We start from the raw sequence: 27350 nt of genomic DNA, 5'->3' as shown, positions 1-27350 counted from the left end.
TGTGCTATGTGTGAAAACAACAACCCAAAACGACTTTGTTTACGCCGAGACTGGTAGACTTGATATTAATTCATATAGTATAATTAATATGGTGCGGTTTTGGTTTAAAGTAATAATTTCGCAAGCACACAAATATCTTAACATGGTTTATAAAAAAGTGTTGCAAGATATAGAAACACGTCCAAGATCTACAAATTGGGCAATGAGTATCAGAAAGATTCTTACAGATTTAGGTTTTTATCATGTTTGGCTCAACCAGGGTGTCAATGATATCCCTCTATTTATGTCTCTTTTAATACAACGTGTCAGAGATATTTTTATTCAAAACCTTGAAAGTAGGATCCATGACTCCTCAAGAGCAAGATTTTACAGTACTTTCGTCAATTTTAATTTCCAACCCTATTTGAACTGCGTTAATATTTCAAAATATAGAATTGCACTTAGTAAATTAAGAATGAGCGCACATAGATTGAATGTTAATGTGGGTAGATGGAATAGAACTTCTTTAAATGAAAGGCTGTGCCCTATATGCAATGTACTTGAAGAAGAGTTTATTTTATTTTTGAATGCCAGATGTATGTTGAGATAAGAAATAATTGCATACCTAGATATTATCGTCAACGACCCTCCATCTTAAAAGCAATCGAACTTTTACAGTCAGAAAATAAACATATGCTACGTAATGTATCCATCTTTGTGTACAAGGCTTTTGAATTGAGAAATCGAAATGCTTAACTGTTACACTAAGTGTTGTTCCTTATCTGTCATATTGTAAATTGCACTTTTTTCATAATGTATAGTTTCAAAGAATTTCATATTTAAATGTACTTCGTTAATTATAATTTGTTATTGTTTGTTGATGACATTAGCACTGACACCATCAGGTAGAGATATCTACACAAGAAAACTTATAGGAATAGAGCTTAAACAGTATGTATTTAATATTATTTATTTCTTTTTCTTTCCTTTTTCAGGCTTTCGTTCATTTTTATAACTGATCGCCATGTATATATGCAGAATATTCAATTTATCAATGATCAAGGGTCATCTTTGACTTATATCATTGTCTTTATTATTTGAACTGTTTAATGCGAAATAAACTTTGTTTTGTTCTGTTCTGTTCTACTTAAGCAATTAATTAATCACAATCATAACTAATACGAAAATGTAAATTTAACTTAGAAACAACACATGTACTGCTCTCATACATTCAGTCCTTAAATTAATTCAGGGTCATGTAACAGTTCGCAATGTTTCAAAAATAAATAGTGGAAGCACGGTTTCTGTGTGGAAAAAGTACCGTTATTTATATGCAGTGTGAAGACTTCCCGCTTTAGCACTGAATCAACTGTTAGGTACTTCATGATTATGGAAGCTACATTTAATGAAGATTAAACGAATTCAAAACTGAATGGGAGGCGCAATGGCCGATGCACCCTTCCCACTTCTCGGTGATATGATAGTATTCAGTTAGGATCAGCATACGTGTGTTTTATTTCATCCAGTCATAGTTCAATTATTTGTAGCCAAACCAAGATTACACCAATACGTTCACTTCTGGAAAGATTTAGTCTTTAATTTCGATAACAGGGACATTGCATTGCATACTTAGCGCCCAAATTAGTTAGAGAATCAAAGCCGGAGGTTTCAGCAAAATTGTCCCTTGTGTGTGTGTTGTTTTTTTGTTATATTCGATATATTTGATCTAGTATAATGAAACCTTACCTTACTTTGTTTCAAGACCAGTCGTTTCTTTCCGAAATGGAAACATATATCACAAATAGTTAAGTTGCTTTTTTGTGATATTAAATTCATACTATCTTTGAACACATTACTTGACATTAGGTTGTAAATTGTACCGTTTGAAACAACGCTAAATAAATATGATTAATGTCAGATCTTGAAATACCTTATTATATTGGCTTTATATGAACATTACCTGCTATTTAATTTGTCTTTGTTGAAGTATTGTTAGTATTTTATTATATGTATTTCCCCCATAAGTCACATTTGAATGGCAATGCACTCGTTCACTATATGCATATTGTTGCATACGTGATGTATATTCATGAGATGAAAATGAACTATAAATTATAGCCTACTTAGATTTTTTCGGCGATGTGCTGCTGCTTTACCTATGTATACGCGAGTTCCCCTGTAGTTAGTTTAATTGTAGCATTCCGAACACCTGTATCATTTATCAAAACTTGTTCCAGTTTAAACATTTTATTTTGATTAAAATCATAATACGAAAATAATAATAATAATAATGTTACGAACACATTGTACATATATACATGGGCTAGTGGCAAAAAGTAGGTAGCTAGCTTGTCCCGTTGCATTTTTGCTAATTGAACCGATTTGGTTTGATGAGCAATTCAAAGAATCCTATCAAAGCGCTGCTAAACATAAACCATATAAAATAACTGTAGCTTTTAGTCATTAAAAGTTTTACTGCGCGGTGAGTGGACATACACGCTTCTTGAATTGGAATTTGAGATGTATGGCCGGTTCTCTCTTTGTAAGGATTTGTTTACACAAACTTGCATCGAACCGAACGTAATTTTAATAATTTGTTTCTAAAACCCCCTTCATGTATTATTTGACATAATTGAAAATTATAATTTTCGATTATACATCGGAACCGCATTAGTTTGTATAATACATTAAAAAACATGTTGTAGTTTTGAACCGTATGGTCTTTTAAGTATGATATCTTTTATAGCAATATGTATCGCTCATCACGTTTATTTCCATTTTGAGATGAACGGGATTCATATCCATACCGAAGAATTCAAAAACACACTGCGATTGGTAGTGTCTAGAATGAGGTAAACTAAGATCACTGTCACATTTTTTCGGACCAGCCTTAACAGTCTACGACAACATGTAAATTAATACAACTTTGTAACTTCATATTTTTTTTTATTTCTAAAGTACCATGACAACCTCTTTACCGTTTTTACTAGTTGAGAACTTATTAAAATATAAATTGAGTACCGGACTTCATTAACTGCGCGCTGACCAAATAGCGCATACAGCAATATTTACACCTCAACTTCCATTCCTTAAATGAACTGCCTTTCGGCAATTACGTTCATCAATCGATGAACGCAACATCTTCGGATATGTTCGGATCGCAATTCATCGCATAACAATTTACATGAAAACTATTGATCTTATTATTGTTTATATTGTGTCAGCAGGTCCCGTAAAATATAAATCAACATTTTAGAAAGTGCTAAGTTATTATATTTTAAACATTTTGTTGCCAAAAGTGTTTCAATTTTATGTTTAAAAGTGATTTCAAGTGGTTGATCTTTTCCCTCGTTATTGTGACGTCATTTGAAAAATGTTTCCGGTAACAGTCGGGTCGTCCTATTAACAGAATGTGTAAGAAAGGATTACTAAAAGGTAATCCGAAATAAAATAAATTATTTTTTCAACGTTTCTTGAATAACATAATGAACTATTGGTGTAAATATAAGGAATGAATTGCGGGGTTGATGTCATTATCGGGGATATGAACGCAATTGTGCTGGTCAAAGTACTCGTGGAGTCCTTCGGACTCCACACACTTAGACCAGCCCAATTGCGTTCATACCCTGATAATGACATCGACCCACGCAATTCATTCCTTAAATGAACCGCAATACGTAAACATTCAACCCTTATTTGATTCATGTCAAAGTGTAAGTCTATTTATGTTAAAAATATTAACACGAACGTATAAAGGTGGTTTCTGTTTTCACAAAGATTTTTTTTTATAATGCAGTGCAAAGGCTTCAAATATAGCACCGAATCTTCATAATCTTCATAATCGATCAATTTCGTTCTTCATGATAAAAACAGCGTGATTATGACGATTAACTGAATTTACAGCTGAATGCGAGACGTAACTTAAATCAATGTTTACATTTTCAGGCCTGTATATAAGAAATAAATGAAGATAGCAGTTTTTGCGTTTCGAGAGAAATATCTTATCATCCCGTCAATAACTGCCATATAACTGCGAAGCATTCCCAAAAATGAATCTATATTTAGACCCACGATTATTATCGCCAGTGTGAAAGATAACAAGCCAGTAATTTTTAATTTCGAGGAAATTTACGTTGACCCTTTGTTCACCTGTTATATAAACGGGTTTAATCGCAATGCATGCGATCTGTTAAGTGATTCGTTCTAATAATCGCTCAATGACTAAGGATCTTAGATAACAGAAAATAAGCGTCTTGCTAAAATAATAGTATAGTAAACATATGGCATTGCCATTATTCAATTAACCGAAAGATAATTAACCTGCATTGTCCTGTATGTTGAAGTATGTGTTCAAATCTTTAATTAATACACATGTTACAAAGATATATGCAATAAATCCCTTTTAATTTTACTATGTCAATTTTGATATAATTACATACGGCACAACGTATGAATATTTTGAAACAAAACATGTTGTAATTGAACAGACTAGACGCGAGCATGAACTGTTTTGAATTTTGCGGATTTATGTCAGATTAATGACGCAACAGACACTGTGAGAAGTCGTCGCATATATAACGATCAGCTTGTTCGCATGTTGTAATGAGATGATTGATAAGGCCTCACAGCTAGCCGGCACTGCACACACAGAAACATAGAATGATTTGGAAGTGCTAAAGGTTTTATACAACTGCTCGGAATTTCAATCATTTGTCTCTATCATTCTCAGGATGTCACTTTATTGTAAACTAAATGGTCTTTATTATCAACAACAGCATCTTACAACTGAAACAAAATACATTAAATGAACCCGTTAAGCTGTAATTATTCCTAATTGGACCTGGGATGAAATTTACGAGGAAATGTAAATTGATTATATTTCCGTCCATGTCATTATGCATACGAGCTGTTGTCCTTTCATTTAGTAAATACAAATGGGAAACGTATTTCAACAGGTTTGTACGTGTAATTCTAGAATAAGGTCTGGCTTTGAATGAAAAAGAATAAAGAGAGAGCTTTGAAGAAAAAATGTCTTAACGCATGGCTTTATAGAAGGATGATTTAGTCAAATATGTTGACGTTGTTAAGGCAAAGAATATTCATAAGCATAACCATTTGCTTTCGGAATATATACTTGAAATATGTACACGTACTATAACGCTCTTATCTAGGTTAAATATGCATGCATTGAAGGCAGGTTAATAATCGGGCTTCAAAATCTAAATTCGTAAATGCTTCAGAATATCTATTAAAATAATAATAATTTCTACCAAAAAGTGCTCTGAATGTAGACCAGTTTGTTCGTACCAGACACAGCCTTATTGACAACATTCGGTTATAATGTAGCTTTTTACAACACAATCAAAGTCGTGTTTTTACGTCTGAGTCTCATATATATTAACTCGTTGATGCAGATTCGCGGAGCTACTTCAATCAAGTTCATAAAATTTGAACACAACCCAAGTAACTGAACACATTAGTTGAATACCTGTAGGTTCTTACAGTGTTTTGATGTGTTACATACATCTTCCAAATGTTTGTGCCTTTGTGTCTTGCAACTTAAGTGACACTGTTTTGGTAATTGAAAAAAATATCAAACATGATTTGTTCCTGAAAATGCAGTAAACTCATCACGAAATGATGAGAAGTGCATTGACCAAAAACAAAAACAAGGGCTGTCTACTTCTAGATAAGTACATCAGTGAACTAATGTGTATGCTAAATATCTATTAATTCATCTTGAAACATCAGAATATAAAGTGATTTTAGTTCGTATCAATAAACATATTAAATTGATCATGATTACAACCATTGATAGCGAAGGTGAACATAGGTTTTAATTAAATATTTTCCAAAACCTATTTCTTGGCTAGTTTGTTGTATATTACAGATTATTACAGTCGAATAATGAGTCTCAATACAGATTTATGTGCAAGTTCGTGCTACGTTATTAGATAATTATATAGCGGAAATTGGCAGGGCGATAAGATATCTCTTGGAATGCAAGCCTTTCAATCACGTTCTCACACAGACATGCAAAGGTTCACGTTAAGCTTTATGTGTTTAAACAAGAAACCTTTAAAACGAAGAGCAAAACGATTAACTGACTGATGGTAAACTAGATAAAACCCTGTTTAGCTGACTGTTTCAATACAGTTACCACAATAATCATAAATGTATTAAAATTAATGCATTTGCCTTTGTCATGTTGTTTAAAATGTTTCTACGTGAAAAACATTGTGCCTCTTAACAGGGTAACAAATAACCTTCTGGTCTGTTTTTTTTGTTTCCATTGTATAAAAGCTAATGAATAGCTAATGAATAGCTAATGATATTTCATTATTTTTTTCAAAATCCACAATAAAAAAACAACAGGAGAAAAGCCATTGAACTTTAACCTTTCTGTAAATGTCAAACAGATCAAACGAAAAGCGAAAAACAAAATGTATTACACACGACCACAAACACAGAATAAATTTTTGTAACATTTATTAGATACAGGCGTATATTACATTTTATTCTGGTCATTTCTTTGAAACGATAAAAAAACAATAAAATCACTGGTGATTGTGGGCTAAACCTGATATTTCAATTTTCGGTGTAAACACGTTTCAATGCATATTATTTTTAGTACGGTAACAAGTCATCGTTTAGTCCTCTGATGAACTTGCTGAAGAGCGTGTACGTGTACACGTCATCATTTGTCAACACAGTAGTACCTTGAATGTATGATATGACTATACTTTATAACCATGCTAACGTAATTACACGCGGAGACCTGTATAGTTTATAACCAAACGGCCGATTAGTGACCAACCCATTTGTGTTTTAAGTTGACTTAGCCAAATCTGACATATCAGAAAGTTGTAGATAGGATTAGGAAGAAGGCCAGAAAAATAGTACTGAAAACCTTTTTAGCGTGCCCATAAATACGTTAAAACAAAGTTTATGCTTCACCCATCCAATTGCCACATGTACAGTTTGTGCATTGAAGTTATTTAAATTGTAAGTGTGGTGCAAATAAAAACATTTAAAATTATTTTTTCTTTTATAATCATTGTTCAACAACCTCAATATCTGTTATATTTATTGTTGTATTTTCGTATTACTACAAATATACAAATTAAATAGCTTCATTGCGTTTCACTCAACTAGAACTGACATCAAAATACAATAGTCAATTTCGGATTGCAAACCTGCATAGTCATAGTTGAGCGAAATACTTGAATATAACCTTACAATAATAAAAAACAACATCATTGTTTTGCATTAATTTGATAATCATAATATCAATAATATGTCTAAGCCCTTATTTTGTTCCTCTTGTTCAGCGTTCAGCTATTAATGACATGCAAATATGAGTATTAAATTTTCTGCTTAAAACATCTGTTTTAATGCTATGCAGATCTTCATAATTGCGATGTCAAAATTAATTTATCTCATGGTGTTTACGGTGCGAATATGAAAATTCTAAGAGCGTGTAGGCAAGCCAGAAACGTGACTTGACGGGCTTAGGTTAATCTGACAATGAACATATATTATTTACAATAAGTTTAAAATGCAACATTTAACAATGTATTTATAGTCAGTGTGGGACTGAAGTCACTATGGTTGTGCTATTAACGACGTGTCGAACATACCTATCCAATCGCAAGTTCGGTTGTTAATACAGTAAAAAATCTTTTCCTCCCATTACAAGCCATCATTTTTAAAGCTCATTAATATTCTCTTAGTATAATTGAAGATTTGAAGGTGCACTTTGCACTATTTAACTTCTCCGTTTTTTACACGTGAAAGTATATTCCGTCCTTTCAATTATGGTTAATAACACTTAATTTCGATGCACTAATGTTGCAATAAGACAAAACAGGTTTATGCATAACATTTTTATACCAGTAAGTAATATAATCGTCACTTACGGGGACGTGGAAAAGTATAAAGGCATTGTTTGTAGAAATCCTGGTATTAACCTTACACATATTCTCTTCAGCAGTGGTTTAGGTTTAACAAAAGAAATTGGTTACTAGCAGCCATAAAACCGCAAATTTCTGCACTTAAATTTTTTCCATGACACTATACTTTTAGAAACATTTGTTAAGCTAGACCTCGTTTGTGATCGACAATTAATAATTCATATATCCTTGCTAAGTGCATATAAGTTACTATTTGTTCTTATAATGTCCCCGTAGTTTACCTGTATAAACTAAGGATTGAATAAGAGGGATACACTATATAAATTAATTCTGAATACTGTTTTTGCCATTCATTGTACCTACTACGAAGTAATGTTCTGTAAAACAGAGGCTACTCCTCATAATTTCGATAAAAACACTATACGTTCGACTATGCTAAAGTATTTGAAACAGCAGATGGCTATCTTAAATAACGCATACAATATAAAAGCCTTGCTGTACATAGAATGAAGGCTTAGGCTAAGCAATGTACATGTTGCCTACAATGACGCCAAGTCTCTGACAATTCCTAGACTATGTTTGTGTCGATACACTGACACGCCAAATATGTCAAATTGACAAAACATAATCGCTGTAGCAGGAAACACAAAGGTTTAAGCATATATTAAGGTTGTTTTTGAAATGTCAGGTTTTGTTCTGTTCAGCGACACTAACATAATTGCTTATATTACACTCGTCACTTCGTCAATGTCTCAAAACAAAAAGCACACCAAAACATCTAAATATCAAATTTATAGACGAATGTATTTGACAACATACGTCATATGGACAAATATTTTTATTTGAAAGCTAATAAGATATATTTCAATGGCAATCAGGTTTAATACCATGCTTTGCGGTTTTGAAGATTACATACAGTATTGTATTCATCTGGAATAGATAGAGATGGATCGTTTATTTCCTCCAATCTAGGAGAGCATAAAATGGGATCATACTGTCTGAAACATAAAAAAATATGTGTGTTGCTTTTAAAATAATATATTAAAGCGATTTAACATAACGGCGAGAGTCTGCCGGACCGCGAAAGGTCCCAGTGTTGTGATTGTGACATCCCGGACGCCCGAGCGGTTGTTATGTTGCTTCGCGGAGGTGGTGGTGCACAACGTATTTTTGTGCGAATAGTCCGGCCGGGATTTTATCTAAGAGGCGTTGTAAATTTATTACGATCAAGGTCGTAACACGTCAAAGGAACCAGCACCACAAAGTCGCTAGAGTCTTTATTATTACCATTACTGTCCCAGTTTTGTTAAGTGACAGTAACACGTCAAAGGAACCAGCACCACAAGGTCGCAGCTTCATGTGCTAGAGTCTTAATTATTATTATTATTACTGTCACCGTTTTGTTAAGTGACAGTGTGTAATCTCATACTCAATTAGCTAATCGTTTTAATTTTTCCTTAAGATAGTTGATGTCTGGTCATATTGTTGTCTACTTTGAAGACAAACATTCGATATGCTTCAACCAAAATTGACGTAAGTGATACATTACATGAATACAGTATTTACTACAGGGAAAACAATCAATACTAAACCCTGTTAAAATGCACAAAGAAAGGTAGTATACGACAATGTACTATATACATAAACGTAGTAAACGCACACTCATTAAAATAGCTTTACCGAGAAGTTATGGCATTAACGCACTGGAACGAACAGAGAAACCGGACCACGAGTCTACTTTTGGCTTTAACAGGTTTGTGTGGCCATAAGTTAACGCTTGTCAATAATTACAAAATTAAAACTATAAACCTCAACAGAGAAAGCAACCACTTGAAACTTTTGCAGAAATAGGGAAAAAAAGAACATATATACACATACAAAGTAATGTTATGCACTTAACGACCGAATACAAATATGCTCAAAAACGGATAAAGCTGTCTCGTGCCAATACATTAACCAAGTTACGTTTTTAAAAAGGACAAACTGCCCTGTTTTCGAAACTAGCATCTAATTTCTATTGTTCTTGGTAAGCGCAACGTTTTACACAGTGCCGCTATTAGCCTTTTATTTGATAAATATTGTCACGAATGTTGTCAGTCAAGGTGTTTCAAAACCAAACGAAATTAACGTCCTTTTAACGACGACTGTAATGTGTTCTATTACAGAAATCGATTACTAGGATGTAGATAAATGAGATTATTGCTATTCATTGCATCGAAGTATGGTTAACTCTAGTCTTATAGCACTGAGGATAGAGATGCACTGGCGTCTGGCACGATGAACATAAACAGATGGAAAGTATCCGGCAAGAATAAAAAGCGTTCCTCTTTATCCGCTGATAATGAACATTTGAAGACAATACACCTCTGGAAAAACTTAGCCTTAAATTTCGTGCAAAACGTGTGACTGAAAACGATGTCAGGGACATTGCCTTCCTTATTTAGCGCCCAGAATAGTTATAGAATAAAAGACAGGTTGCTGCAAAATTGTCCCTAGTGTATTGTTCTATCCGATAGAAAGATATGCGTGCAACATCGCTAGTTCCAGTGCTATTGAGACAATGTAAAGTTTACATTTACATGACTACTTGATTTTTTTTTTTATATATTTACAGTTTTGGCATTTCGACAGTATTCGCATTATCGTAACATTCCATCAATGTCTGAGATATTCCTATCAAATATGAAGCTATATTGAGGTTCACCACTATTATCTACAAAATAAAATAAATTTAGCCAAAAACTGGTCATGGAGAAGATTTAATTTGGCACTTTGTTCACCTGTATTTGCAATCAACGGTTTTAATCGCAATGAATGCGATCTTTCTAGTGATTCGTTGTAATAATCGCTCTCTGGCTTAAAATGAGGGATAACAGAATAAACTTCCTGCTAAAACAACTCCATGGTAAACATAGGTCTTTTTTGTAATTATATGTTCTGAAAGTAAATCAATTTATATCGTGTAGTAGGTTTCTGAACGAGTTCCGATCAGTAAATTATCAGTTTATTAATAAGCATAACCATTTGCGCATATTGCTAGTGCGTCATCGATTGATGTGTTTTACATATGTAGGCGCCGGGTATTATGGAGATAATATAAGTGAAATAGGTTAAAAGTTACACAGACTATTACCAAACGGATTGACCTATAGCACAATAATGATATATACCTTCAGCATGAAGAATTTGTGCAACGATCCCTGAATCAAATTTCATTCCATACCTTTGAAGATACTATTTAAAATAAAGTATTACATTTTTTCTAATTCTAATTCCAAAATACAATGGAAGTCACAGTGACAAGCGAAGTAATCGTAAATTAAAAAAGTTCCTGTTAATGGGCACAAGGCAAGGATCCAAACGACACTGAACTAGATACACAAACATACAAACAACACATACCACAAATACAAACATCAAAAACTGGCCACATACTCATCAAAAATATTTACCGATAAATTGGTTTTCAAATTAGCCTTATGAGCCTACAAAATTTAAATTTGCAATATAACAAAATCAAAAGAGGACGCTTGTAGGGTTAGCACGATGGTTAGCGCACTCGCTTCTTACCAAGACGACCCGGGATCGATTTCCGGACTGGGCGCATGTGAGTTTGGTAAATGGTCCCAAAGTCGCCCAAGTGGGTTTTCTTCATGTATACCGGTTTACCCCACACTACAAGACCACACTCTCGTGTACTATAGTGCCAACAAGAGTAATAAGTTATCATAACAATCTGCACAATCGTTGTAACATTCATTATGTTTTAACCAAAACAATATGACATAAGTCATTTGATATGTGGGATGTATTCCATGCCATTGCTTGTGCTAAGAATAAATTGGACCAAATGTATTGCGATTGTAGCCGGGAGATTGCATTCTTCTAGAATGGACTATTTCATAACTTGCAAAATCCCCGGAAGTTTTATACAGCATTTCTGATCTAAACATATCACTTCCATTAAATACGTTTCATGTTTAAATCCATTAATAGAATCATGCTTTGATAATGTCATTTTGTTATTGATGCGCGTAATGGGGGTGACGTCTGCAAAGCGGAATATGGCCTTAATGCACTGGACTGGAAGACAAAAAATCGTATTTTTCAATGTATTGAGTGTGGATATATGATTGTCTTAACGTGATTTTTTTATACCTTAATTTATTCGTTTAGAGGTAATGTTTGTATCAGGTCGTTGAGTAGATGAACATAATTTATCAGTTTATACGTTATTATACCCTTATTCTTCATTGTTATCAAGTTAATGCGTGCCTTTATGGCTTACATCTCAAATGTAGTGATTATTGATGAACATGAGGACAATTGTGCGCTATGGCGACATCCAAACTAGATCAAGCCCCGAGAAGACTCGATTCTAGTGAACACGGATTTCTGTTCCAGCCTTGTAATCTTATCGTTTGTCGATAAAAGCTGTTTTGATGAGTACGTGGTCTGTTTGTGATGCTTGTTTTTGTGTATGTGGTGTATATGTTTTTGTCTATACTTCATCATCGTCTGTGCCCTTACTTGTGCCCATGAACTATGTTTTTTTATCTTCAGACTACTAGACTTGTCCCTGTGGTTTCCATTGTTTTATATGTTGCACTTTATATGTTGTCTAATGCGATATTTCATCTGTATCGAAACATTCACAGCACGTGCTGATGCCAATTTGCAAACCTTTATCAATCATCTTTATCAAACATGAAAACATCCCAAGTACCTGAAAATATCATATGAATTCCTTCAGTTTTAAAGGTATTTTGTAGTGGCATATATCTGCCAAATTTGACAGGTACGCTTTTGTGTCTGGCAATTACAGCTACATTGAAATAATATCAATAATGATTTTCTTGAATTATTTGAATACTTGTTACAAAAAAGGTTTGTCAGAAATTTATAGACCGGTGAAGTCTACCTATTTATAGCATAAAGCTTTAAAAGAGAGTGATTAATATCCCCGCACGGGAATACTACCGGGATAGAACAACTAAATAAGATAATTGTTTCAATGAATGTAAACGTGCGACGTAATTGTCAATAATGTTGATGCATAAGATTAATTGGAAAGTTTTTGTATTGTTATTGAAAGCACCTATCATAAGTATAGCAAACCTTTTTTCAGTTTAGAAAGGCGTTGTGACTTGACCTCGATGGTAGAGACACGGAAATTAAGCATTCCACATCCAGATTCTATGAATAATTATTTCAAAATTCGATGTTGTTTGACAAAGATATGACCAGATACAAACTATCTTAAATTATAAAATTTACTGTGACCTTGATCTCGAAGGTATGGACACCGGTTATAAGGGCGACATGGCCTCATAGTATGGTGATCACTTCTGCTGAATATTGTAAAATCTGACAATTTATAAAATAACCAGTTCGACTTATATAACAAAACATAAAGTTCAGTAATTTTCTGTGTCCTTGACTTCGAAGGTATGGAAATAGGCCTTGTACACAATAAATCATCACGCTGTGGAAGTCACTTCTGCCAAATGATATTACAATTCGACGACGTGAAGTTATAGACCGGACAGAATGATTGACGGACGGCCAAACAATAATATGTTCCGAAGGCTGCTGTGACCTTGACCATAAAAGTAAAGACACGGGTCTTCTTTGCGACACATCCGCAAGGCCATGGCGGTTCCTATTGAGCAACCAATTCACATTGTAAAGCGGTGTGTGATTAAGTACATAGGTTGAATGAACTGTGTGCTAGCAAGATGTTGATAATATGTATCCTCAATTGTGTAAAACAATAGAAGTGACCTAGTGATTCCATTACGTTTCACTATACTTATATAATTCATGGACATAGGGACCAATTAAATATCCCCCAAAACTATTCTTGACTACAGAAAAAGCCAGTGATCTAAATCGTTTTCTTTTTTGAAATAACGCCATTCATTATCATTATAACGTCTTTGTCCTGTGCGACCGATACGTTATATGTTCCTGATTAAGCACTTATTTAATGAAAGTTACCTACCTTTCCATTCGTGTACGTAAGCATACATAATTGTTTTAGTTTTTTTCAGTTATTATCATTGCAACACAATCAATGTAATTTTCCATTTGAAGTTTTTACACTGTATAATTATGGAGCCAAGAAGTGTCATGACAATTATAAAAAAAACTAAAACATGTCTGAATCAGCATGTTTGTTCCTCGTGTTCAGGTGTCAATACCAGGCAAATACGACATCTGATTTTTTCTTGATAATGACATCAGTTTATATGCTATGCAGATCTTCATTATTGAATTCAGTCAGCCTATAACGAGACTGGACGAGTTAAAGATAAATAGATCGTAAACGTATTTTTTTTAATGACTTTCAAACCTGCTATTAAAATAGTGATTGCTGCCGTTTCGTTTGAATGTCGTAGATCAATAGTGTTTGGTCAATGCTAAGGGGAAAACAAGACTGTATTGAAAAACAAATACTAGTCCAAATTGTCTGGGTTCATTCATTAATGGGATAACCAAATAAATACACCTTTATCACTCACCTAATGGTGTATATAAACAATGCCGCTTTATCACTCACCTAATGGTGTTTATAAACAATACCGCTTTATCGCTCACCTAATGGTGTTTATAAACAATACCGCTAAATCACTCACCTAAAGGTGTTCATAATCAATACTGCTTTATCACTCACCTAATGGTGTTCATAAACAATACCGCTAAATCACTCACCTAATGGTGTTTATAAACAATACCGCTAAATCACTCACCTAAAGGTGTTCATAATCAATACTGCTTTATCACTCACCTAATGGTGTTCATAAACAATACCGCTTCATCACTCACCTTATGGTGTTTATCAACAAAACCGCTTTATCACTCACCCAATGGAAGAATCAACCATACTCCTTTATCACTCAGTCCACAAAACTCCATTTAGTAGCTAATATCAATTGTAGAGCCTCGTGACAAGAATATAGTTACTCTCTGGTTGTGCTCTTTTAGACAAGCAGGAACACGTTAACTTCGATACAGATGGAAACACATGTTCAGCTGTGTAAACTAAAACAGGTTCAATTGCTTTACATTGCCAGCCAACATTTGGTAAAGCTATTTACAATGATCCTAATATCATGGAGAATTTGAAAGTGCATTGTGCAAGACCGGTTACTGTAAGATGACTTCTCGTTTTTATACCCCGCATTTTACACGTGTATGTTTATTTTATCCTTCATAAAAGTATTTGACGGTTTATAATTTCATGTATCATTAAACGAACTATTTCATCGGAATGTTTTAAAATAATCAAACATTTGCAAAAAGGTTCGAAAGTATAATTTTATTTATTTAAAGCTATTTATTATATTTAACCTCTTCACATATTTTTAAGTGCTGCAGAGTGTTTCACTTTTTCGACGTCCATTGCGCAGTTTGTTTTGTCAATGTTTGTGAGGTTTTATATTTGAGGCAACAAAAATAACGAAACATGAAGACTCGTGAATTCGAAACAATGCAATGAATGCATTCGTGTTGCTTATTTTTCGTGCAAAGAACTATCGTATGTTTCCAATTGCTTTGTAGGGAGAATCGAGAAGGTGTGTTGTCCTGTCCGATATAACTACGTCAGAATATTGCAGTTTGAGTTTGAAAAGCCCCCGCGAGTTCTGGTTGATTTAATATTAAGTTTCAATTCACTCATGTTGCCAAAAAGCAAGTTTACGTATAAACTTTCCAATACTTAAATTATTTACACAGTGTCGAACGACTTTCCTGACCGGATGTAGCAGGACCACGACCACTGAACTTTGATAAACATAAATTAAGTTAGACATCATAAGGAGCTAAATTCTAAACCATAACTAGATTTTTCCGGGCTAAGCACTTACCAGTTTAGTTTGTTTATATTATTAATTATGTTGGTAGCAAGGCGAGTTAATTTCTCTGTTCGTATGCAAAGAAAAACTGTACAACGTTTGGGCAATTTAACATTTAACATAGAACATATGTTTTAACAGATAATATGCAATTGTTATCAAGTCTTATTACTCTTAATGAAATGTTGATTTACAATTATGGCCCTTCAGAGACGAAAAAAAAAAGAAAAAAAAAAAGATATTTTACCGTTATTCAAATAGTCTTATAACTAAATTAAATAAACTGCCCAAGCAGAGTTATGATTTTTGAGATACGAAAAAAACAAACAAAGGAGCTTTTATCGTTACGTTATTCTTTCGAAAATGGTTCTGACCAGTATGAATCATTTAAAAGAAACTCTTACATCAGAATACGTAAATGGGAAAGAGATACAAATGTATGTGTATTTTTAGTGCTGCACATAAAATTCAGTCGAAGTCAGTGCCATATTTTACTTAGTTCATCAATACAAATTGCGTGTCAACTAACTATGGAGTGTGAGTTTGGAAAACCGATTGAATCACGCCAAGTAGCAATTTCAGATTGATTTGTATATAAGACATCTTCTTTTGTTTGGTCTTCCCTGGAAATGTAACTTAGTTTATAAATCTATCAATCATATTCAGGATACCATCAGCCAAAATTCCGGATAACGATGGAATAAATCTGCAATAAGGAAAATATCAACATGCAATTATATATCATTATTGAAATTTAAAGTTGAACCATATCAGATATAATAATAACTATTAATAAAAATTATCTAAGATACGCACATTGGTGACGTACACTATTGAACAAGAAACTATTTTCAGAACAAGACCGATTTGTTGAGAGATGAATGCCTAAGCGGTTTATGATTGAACACATAATAAAACATATTTAATTGACATTGTGTATCCACACACTAAACCACCTGCATAAGCGTTTTTTTTAAATAAATGAAAATCTGGCTGTCTTGTTGCCAGTCCAGGACGTGGATAAATGAGATTATTGTAAGTAATTGAAACAAAGTATGGTTTAGTTTACTTGTAAAACACTAAAAACAGATATGCACTGGCGTCTAGCATAACGAACATAGACAAAATGAGAGTATCAAACAAAAATCATTATGTAAAGCATATAACAATATTCTAAATATATACTTAAATGCTTCATTACTGTAAGGTTGTGCTTAAGTTTTCATCCACAGATATATTTCCTTTCATGCGATTGAAACATTTAAGACAATTCAGTAAACAGAACTTATCGTAATACTTCCAAGTAAAATCTTGAGACTGATATATACGTATATTTTAATATAAAATGTTTGAGCAATGTTTTTGTTCTGTTTTTGAATGCAAAAAACATATTCTTAATATCTTAAAAAGTAAATTGCAAAATAATTGCTAGGCTTTTTTCATGATTTGTTAGAAATATGATGCGAAACGGTTACATCAATACTTGGATAGATATAAAACAAGCGACATTATCGGCACTCGTGCTGTATAAACAATCCACAGTATAATTTGCTTTGTTTTATATGAAAGACGAGTCTTGGAAACTGATATTAACACCTCAAGTAACACTTTCTAACGGTTCATATTTTAGGCCACCTTTACATTTTTATGTATCCCCTGAAAATAACAATTCATATCAATAATATCATACAAAAACCACCATACAAAATAAAGGGTAAAAAAGATTTAAATCCGCAGCAGAAAAATATCTTCTTACAACGAAGTTAAGAGTAATGCATATCAGCTATGATAAAATTGTCAAATATTCTATTGAACAATACAGTTTTTTGTGTGTTTTTTCAAACAAATATATTTTTGTTTAATTTGAAAAGCGACAGCGTGTTACTTATAACTTAATCATCTGTTCATTTGCCCTATATTCTTAAAATTATTATTTTATAATTTTCAGTTCAACACTTAATATCAGGAATTTCTCTAGATGTTGAAGACACGTTTTTATTTTGTTTCAACCAGATTATTTATAGCTTATCCTAAATGATTTACTTCATTAATACAATACAGACTACAGGGACCAGCCCAGTAGTTGGAGATTAAAAAAAACGCTTACAAAGCAGAAAGAAACACAAACGTGTAATACACAAATAGACACCACAGACATACAACACATTTAATCAACATACACTTACAGATAGGATTACCAATTAAGACATGAAATTTTATAAAGTATGTTCAGGTATTAAACAAATTAAGCTGGTTTGTGTCAAAGCAGCGTCCAAGGTATCTTGGTAAAAAGGCATACTGCTCATTATTTCGCAAGTATGTTAAGTTCATTGTTTTTGTTACGCGCAAAATCGTCAGTACCACCGGCTTCACCGGTTACATTTGACGAATAAAACTGTATTTCAATTCAGAATAGAATTAATGCCCTTTTAATGAAATCTGCAACGTTGTCCTTTACGGAAATCAATAACAAGGATGTGGATCTAACCATGATTAAGTTTAGTCGTAAAACAATAAAAAAAAGAGACTCACTCGCTACTGGCATGACGAACATGATGAAAGTATCCGGCAAGAATAAAGAGCGTTCGCCTTTATCAACTGAATAATGAAACATGTAAAGCAATATTTAAGTATTCAATTAACGTTGCATAGTGCATCAAGCATGCTCTTCAGAGGTATATATTTTTCATAGCAGTAAACAGAAACTAGAAGCGCCGCAATGCGACGAAACCAGGTTTTTGTTATGGGCAATCAGAAATTATAGCAAATTAATTTGTTGTATGAGCAAGTTTAATCTGCAGCTTCATATAAGCTATATATACACTAAGATTCATCACTATCAATCAATTCTAACTAAGTTGTTGGGCAGAAAAACATTTTTCTATTTTTAGGAACAGTGCCCTTGACCCCACCTACCAAGCTAGCTCTTCACATAAGCTACCTTCGCTCTAAGTTTCATCAATATATATCACTGCTAACTAAAGTTATTGGGCAAAAAACATTTTTCTATTTTTAGTAACAGTGACCATGACCCCACCCCCCTCAAAAGAAATTCCAAGCTTGCTCTTCACATAAGCTACTAGTACCTACACACAAAATTTCGTCAATATCTATCAATCCTAACTAAAGTTATTGGGCAGAAACCATTTTTCTATTTTTAGTAACAGTGACCATGACCCCACCCCTCTCAAAAGCAACCCCAAGCTAGCTCTTTACATAAGCTACATACACACCAAGTTTAATCACTATCAATCAATGCTATCAAAAGTTATTTGGCAAAAAACATTTTTCTATTTCAAGTAACAGTGACATTGACCGTAGCCCCTCCCCACTCAAAAGCAATCCCAAGCTAGCTCTTCACATGCTACTTACACACCAAGTTTCATCGATATCTGTCAATCCTAACTAAAGTTATTGGGTGGAAACCATTTTTCTATTTTTAGCAAGGCCTTAAAAAATACATTTGGTTCGGGTTACCCGACCCTACCTACGGAATAGGCGCCGACCCTACCGTTTTTATAGTCAATTTGAAAAAAATAAAATGAATAAGTAAAAAAAAGCATGCCTACCCTACCTATTTTTGAAAAGGTTGAACCTAACCAAACACTTTTTTTAGGCCTAATAGTGACCTTGACCTTAGCCCCTCACCACTCAAAAGCAATTTCAAACTAGCTCTTCACATAAGCTACCTACACACTAAGATTCATTAATATCTATCAATGCTAACTTATGTTATTGGGCAGAAACCATTTTTCTATTTTTGGTAACAGGGGACCTTGATCTTAGCCCTTCCCCCCTCAAAAGCAATCCAAAGCTAGCTCTGTACAAAAGCTACCTACACACCAAGTTTCATCAATATCGGTCAATGCTAACTAAAGTTATTGGGCAGAAACATTTTTTTATTTTAAGTAACAGTGACCTTGACCATTTTTCTATTTTAAGTAATAGTGACCTTGACCTTAGCCCCTCCCCACTCAAAAGCAATCCCAAACTAGCTCTTCACATAAGCAACTTACACACCAAGTTTCATCAATATCGGTCCATGCTAACTAAAGTTATTGGGCAGAAACCATTTTTCTATTTTAAGTAACAGTGACTTTGACCTTAGCCCCTCCCCCCTCAATAGCAATCCCAAGCTAGCTCTTTACATATGCTACCTACACACCAACTTTCGTTACTATCTATCAATCCTAACTAAAGTTATTGGGCAGAAACCATTTTTCTATTTTAAGTAACAGTGACCTTGACCATTTTTCTATTTTAAGTAATAGTGACCTTGACCTTAGCCCCTCCCCACACAAAAGCAATCTAAAGCTAGCTCTTCACATAAGCAATTTACACACCAAGTTTCGTCATTATCTATCAATGCTAACTAAAGTTATTGGGCAGAAACCATTTTTCTATTTTTAGTAACAGTGACCTTGACCTTAGCCCCACCCCCCTTAAAAGCAATCCCAAGCTAGCTTTTCCCATAAGCTAACTACACACCAAGTGTCATCAATATCTGTCAATGCTAACTAAAGTTATTGAACAGAAACCAATGTTTGACACCCGTACCGCCCAACGACAACTTATGTGAAGGCGATTGATCGTGATGAAGTAAGTTTAATCGATTAAATACAAAAACTGTATCGATCAGCATTATTATATGACCTATAGATAGACAGTCTTTAAAGCAGTATGTATCCTAATCACTGGAACTTTCCCATTATCCTGATTTAAATTAAGAATGATATATTTTAATTGAATTACCAGATTCTTTTCTTGGTTCGGCTGTTTGTGGTTCAATATTACAGTTACCTTTGTGTTCATCATTTGGACGATTAAAGATAAGTAAACAACAGCAGTTATTGCTTATTTATTTTTGATAACAATTTTATGTCAACGAAATGAACCAGTGTAAGAATAGCAATTTCGGGTCAACAAGTTAAACAAAAATCATTCAAATTAAGCTGTTACTTGTCATATACCCTATAACATAGCCTTACCCAGAACTTATTTCAAGTATTTTATGCTGACCTTATATTTTGTACTGTAACCTGATTTGACTCTTCATTAAATTATTTGAAATTCATATATACCTCGATTGTTTCTTTTTAAGGGTCAAGCATAAGTTTGAATAACATATTTAAAAACAATGTTCAACCTGTAAGTTTTGGGTACGTTTGCATAGACTATGAACGGATAAAGTATATTTGAAATAAGTATCGATAATCGGGTAAATTTCGGAAATTATATCCATACCGAAGATTTCCAAAACCCACTGCGCTCGGATAGATTATAACGAGAGATAAACACAGATTGCTGTCACATGACTGTGCCATTCTGTCGGCAAATTAACAGTCTACGACGACACTTTCAAACGGCACATTTGTTTGCGATTTTTCGTTTTTGTGTTCTATGTTTTTGGCGTTTACCCAGTGCCATTAAACCGGATTTATGTATAAACTTTTTGCTACTTAGCTTGTTTGTGTAGTTTTTCACAAGTACAATAATGGTTATCTGTACCAAAATCATATGTTTTTGTTGCACAATAATTCAACAAAAAATTGGCACTGACCAATGTTGTGCCCCTTTGAAAAGTAACAAATGCGTTACTTCAAAGCCTTTGTGAAATGTAGCATGTGTAATGCACATATCCTGCTATGCCAAAATCCTTACATAGGCCAAAATTTCGCATTTCTAAAACATTCAATCCTTAATTTAATTTACAAAAAAGTTTAAATTGATTTATTTAAATTCAAAATGTTTAATGCATATCACTACTTTTGTAGAAACACGTTTTCTGTGTGGAAAAAATATTTCTATTATGGTGAAGTGAAACGACTTCCCGCTATAGCGATAAATAATCATTGGTATGTTATGATTATGTCAGCTCATTTAAGAGTGAGACGCAATGGCTGATGTACCCTTCCGGTAGCATAATGGTACACTGTTAGGAAGAAATTGTTCTAATATACAGCTCCTTTAACCGTGGCACCTTCATTCTTCTTGTTGCCTGAAATTTCATGCAAAACAATACGACTGGAATTCGCTTTGCTTATATGACGCCTAATATAGTTTCCGATCAAAGTCGGAAAATTCTGCAAAATGGTCCAAGTGTGTTTCTTCTCTCTATACGATATATATGGAGAGGATCAGGCAACAGGACTTTTTTCGATAAATAATATTACAGTTTTCGCATTATCTGAACATCCTGACAATGTCGTAAATTTGTCTTCGGAAGCCATTATCAAATCAATGAATTTACTTTGAGGTTTACGACTATTATCTACGAACTGAAATAGACCTAGCCAATAATTGGTCATTAGATTTAATTGGGCCCTTTGTACACCTGTTTAAGCAATCAACGCTTTTAATCATTATGAATTGGATATGTTTAGTAACTCGTTGTAATAATCGCTTACTGGATTAGAATTTAGGATGCAAAAATACACGTCTCAGTTAACCCAATCTCATTAAAATCAGATCCCCAATACACGCTTCATGACGTTACGCTATGTGGATCTGAGGACTTCGCGTAAGGGGTCACCTCGGATTGACCTTTCCACTGGCCAATGAAATTGCTCGTTACGTCGAATGCAGACACGAAGCTGAAGACGTAATGGTAGAATTAGGCTGTGAGTATATGGGAAATTTACAAAAAATAGGAAATTTGTATGCTCAGAATTGTATCGTTTTGACGAAACTTTCAGAGGCCCTTTCAAAACTACCTTTCTCTCTGTGTACCAAATGACATTAAAAGGACACCAGGTTGAGATGCTGCATTAACTGTGTATATACGATGTAAACACCGGCATCCATTAGTGGTGTCACTTGCAGTTTTGTTCAGCTTATGCTGGTGTATAATCATTAAAGCTACTGGATTAAGTAAATAATATTCCTTTCCATCCTGTTTTTTTTTTTCTTTTAACTGGTTTACCTATGTGTAAATGATAACAGAAGTATTCCCGTAATTAACACTACCGAAAAAAAATGGCGTCTAATAAATGGAACGTTTTTGACAGCAAAACAACACCATTTTTTAGTTCTACCGACTAAAGACGTATAATACACGATGCGGATGGACAAGCGTGAGATAATATTATTTATGAATAGTTCAAGACCATAATAATAACGCATTAGGTTATTCTGATGTCCATGAAAAACTTGTGAAATTGCTCATTGACCAGGCAGTTGACTGTCACTTTAATTTTAAATTTTGAACATACAATATTACACGATTTAATCCTTTTTATGTGCAAAAGTTATGTTTTTGAGTAGCAGTATATATCCAAAAGACTTGCTTTGAAATAATTATTGGAATGAATAGTTTGATGAAGGAAATTCAAACACTGAAGTAAGGAAAATAATTACAATATCTTAAATTATGTTAGATGTGTGAACCAGGCCCTTGCGGAGACAGGAAACTGGTTGGATACCAGCAGGCCATGTTCCAGACCAACTTTAGGAACGAGCCTTGCAATGAGAAAGCCTGGAGTAACGGTAACAAACACATGTTTATGTGTATGAACAGATGATTTGAATTATACAGTCTGGTGGTTACTTGTTTTTAGGGTATATATTTGTGTAACGTCCTTTTAATTCAGTAAGCCGTTGTTTATAACGACTTTGGATATACCAAAAACATTGTAAGTTATTGAAATATTATTCTTAAAAAAAGTTCTTTCATACTCAATGTATTGTTGTAACAAACAAAGAATAGCCGCTTCTTTTCAAATGTACAGTTTAAGGATAATATTTGTTTCCAACCACATGATTTCACTTTAAGAAGATTTTAGATTCATTTCTTAACCTTTTTAGGGTTTAATATGCAGTTGACCCATGTATGTTCATCAAATGTATTATTAAAAAAAAATCATTAAAAGTTTAAATCCTGCAATCACACAAATATGCTCTGAATTTGTTATGATATTAATTTCATTCTGCAGATGTAGGGGGGGAGATCACTGGAGTCGAACATTGTGGAGTATGTGGTGGGAGGCATCGACAAGCCCATAATGCTCCAACTGAACAAACCATGCCAGGTAACCAGTGGTCGAAATTAACACAAGCCCGCAAGCCCTGTACTAGTAAAATGTCTTTGGGCTTGCCAAATTCTGAATTTTATATATCAGGGCTTGTTAAAAAAATTGATGTCAAGCAATAGTATAAAATTTGGGCTTGTCCATTCAAAAGTATAATTTCAATGACTGGGTAACACTTCTTCACTTGATTGATTATTAATGACAATTTGAGGTATTGCCATACCTTGTTGTCATCTGTATTGTTAATTTTGTAGGTAAACCAAAATAGGCTTTTATGAACGGTTGTTATATTAATGTTTTTCTTACAAATGCAGAACTCAAAGCGCAAACGTGAGCTTTCCTCGTCAACAGGGAAAACTCCAGTGAAACCTTCGAAGCATGGCACATTGGTATAGTAGAAAGTATTTCACAATTCCTTTTCATAGTGATGTCATTATAGTTAATAGTGCAAATGCCTTTTTTTAACAACAGCATTAATAGTTTCTTCTTGTGCATACTTTAAAGGATAGTTTTTTCATACACTGCTCTTTTTGTTCTCTGCCTACTTATTCCCTGAAAGTATATTTTAATGCCAATTCAGGTAATTCAGCCATCCTCCACATACCAGTCCTGGTCAATGGAAGAGAAAGTGTCCCTTCATAACTTTGTTTCAAAGCATGGCATCGACAAACCCCTTTCTCTTCAGTTCTGGAATGCTTGTGCAGCATTAATGAATACTACATACCCGGACAAAGACAGAACTGGTTATTCTTTATCTGTATACTGTTTACTGTGTTTTTATTTAATTTGGATAAATTAAGTTGCCTGGAAAACACACCAGTATATTATCTAGCTAGCACTGAGCTGTTGAATTACATTCAATTATTTTTTAAATATTGCCTGACATAAGCCTATATGAACTGTTAGCACTTTTATGAATTTTGAAAAGTGAACAGTCATTTAAAATTTGCTTTGAAATCCTTTTGAACTGAAAAACTTGAAGTGTTTCATTATTTAACTTATTGATCAAAGTTTTATTATTATGTGCATATTTTGCAGAACTTGGTGGTATTAGGAAGAAAGAAATTAAGATATACTGAACCACCTTTTCATGTATTTAGGACTGAAAATAGTTAATAGAACAGAGTGCATAATAATGATTTGTTTTTTTTCTGGATTTTTTTTGTTGATAAATGTTTAATAACATCATTCAAAATTGTGCATATTTGGTGAGCACTTTGTTTACTAACAGGAAACATGACCAGGCCTCATGGATTTAAGCAAGTGTAGATAGCATGCACTTCACCATAACACAGGTCTTAAATCTTGGCTGAATGTCAGTGAAACAAACAACTTCTTTTTAATATGACAGTCAACATCCTCGTCCTACACTGAAGTTAATCGAAACAAATCATTGTTTATGTGCTGTGTTTGTAATGCTTATTTTTGAATAGCAAAAAATTAATTCTTGTTCTTACTTGTTATGTTTAAATTTCATTGCAAATTTTGATACTTTAAGTGGCAATGTTGAATCGAAAATTATAATATACATTCAGTATAATCATGTGTAAAGTAATGTTAACAATGTTTGTTTAAGGAACGTCATGTAGAAATGCATATAGGCGGCTGCTTATAACTAGCCAGTCGGAGGACCTGACACAGGACACTGGATCTGTGACTGAGACTTGTCATCAACGCTATGCACAAAGACAATCAACTTCCACCCAAACTGACGCTGTACCAGTATTGGTGTATGAAAATATTTAAGTTTCAAGTTATACTTTAAGGTGTACTTAAATGGTAATCGTTTAAATAAAACAATGAATTATAAATAAAGGTTCCTTTACCCTACCATTACACTGAACGAAGTTGTAATAGTGGATTTAAATCATTTTGGGTACACCATTTCAAAATGTAAATTACAGTTACAAATTAGATTACAATCCACCATTTTTTGACAGAGTTATGGCCCATTTCCATTAATTAGTTTATCTTTCATATGTCCATGATGCACGTGGGGGTATTTGTATTTCTTGTGTCGGCTCCATTTCGCATTATTGCCATATTACAAAGGCTAAACCTATCTGTAAACAGTGTGCAGGTCCAAGTTGGTTTAAGTGATACACATGTACATGACTATTTTTATATTTTAAAGTGGATGTGAAGTAGACAAATAACGTGTATCAACAAGGACAAAAGTGGCACCGCAACAGGATTTCCTTAATAAAACAGATAAACAGGTATGTCTGTATGTCTGTCTCCATTTAGGTTCACTATATTAATAGATGAAAGTATTACAATACTTCGTTAAACATCCTTGCTTTATGTATAACTTAGTTTTGTTCCATATCTTTTGCTCGTACCTAAATCCCGCCGTATTTATTATCATGCAATTATAGGCTTGTTAATAAATTACAACAATACATCACATTACACACGTAACTTCTTGAACAGTAAGCTTGATAATATGATACAAAAAAAAGAATTAGTTGTATACCTATTACCTAACACATAACTGAAATGATACATACATTTATAATGTAAAATACTGATGTTTACCTTTTCATTGACATTTATACCATGCAATATTAATGCTATATTGTATTAATGAATAGGCCCTGAACAATTCTTTGTCATGTGGGACTTTGGAAAGCCTAGTAAAGACCATCTTAGGGATTCCTTGTCTGTGTAGTAAACTGTAAGAGGAACTTCTAGACTGTTATTCACATACAGGTAAGTTATGATTGTTATATACATGCGTTATGATTGTTACAATAAAAAAGAAATTTGAATAACTGAATTTTCTGCCGGTAAATGTAGAATGCTGACATTACCTATTTAACATCTATATCAAATAGCACAATGTTAACTGACCTATATTATATACTTCACATAGTAAATAACCAAGCTTTTCTAAATTTATTCAATTTATTTATGTAGACATGTAGGTCTGACGTCATATATTTGACTTAACTCGATTCCTTAATTCAGAGAAAGGCGCAAAAACAATAATCTCTGATGAAAAAAAGAATATTACAGGAGATGTGGAAGTAATTATTTCATGTTTTTTGTTTGATGATGCCCAACAGTTTATACTTTGAATTTACCAGAGACTTTTGTTTGTATTCGATGTTAATGTCCCAATTCAATTTATATACAGCAGTTATTTTTGTATTTAAAGTGGAACAAATAATTCAAACCGAAATTGTCAAAATGTGTATTGAAATTTGCTAATCATTATATTGATGGATTAATATTTGAATAACATACATGTAAAATTAATCAAATTAAGTGCATAAGAAGGGGTATTGTCCTTAAGACTCATTCTTAAGTCATGTATTCAGAACACCAAATACGTACAGTATAAAATTGTTTTCAAGCTCGTGTGTTTGATTGAACAGGAATGTTGTAGTCTTGGTGTCAATATATGTAAATGAAACTTGGTACACCTGTTGCCAGAGGAAGAAGTCTCATGTATAGCAAGGTCAATCATAAAGGTTTTATTGTTGTTTCTTCTTATGTGCTCTTGGTTTTAAACTGTTGTGCAAGTTTGCACGAAATTGAAAGGAATTTGTTTGGATTTTTCAGGTCACTGT

The 27350-nt window shown here is 33.4% G+C and overlaps 1 protein-coding gene across 3 annotated transcripts in view; it reads right to left on the bottom strand.

Moving 5' to 3' along the window:
- LOC128240472 (parathyroid hormone/parathyroid hormone-related peptide receptor-like) overlaps positions 1-27350 on the bottom strand; it is a 193988-nt gene that overhangs the window by 48430 nt on the left and 118208 nt on the right. Inside the window, exon 1 of one of the 3 annotated variants that reach the window (XM_052957135.1) lies at positions 14759-14884. The exons of the other annotated variants lie outside the window; for them this stretch is intronic. The gene's annotated coding sequence lies outside the window, so the exon portion shown is untranslated. Of the gene's footprint in view, positions 1-14758; positions 14885-27350 lie in introns of those variants that run through there. 3 annotated transcript variants of the gene reach the window in all.

This window comes from Mya arenaria, chromosome 1 (genome assembly GCF_026914265.1).
Source record: "Mya arenaria isolate MELC-2E11 chromosome 1, ASM2691426v1".
Classification (NCBI taxonomy): Eukaryota; Metazoa; Mollusca; class Bivalvia; order Myida; family Myidae; genus Mya; species Mya arenaria.
Note: the sequence above shows the minus strand (reverse complement) of the source record. Positions and strands in the feature narration are given on the sequence as shown.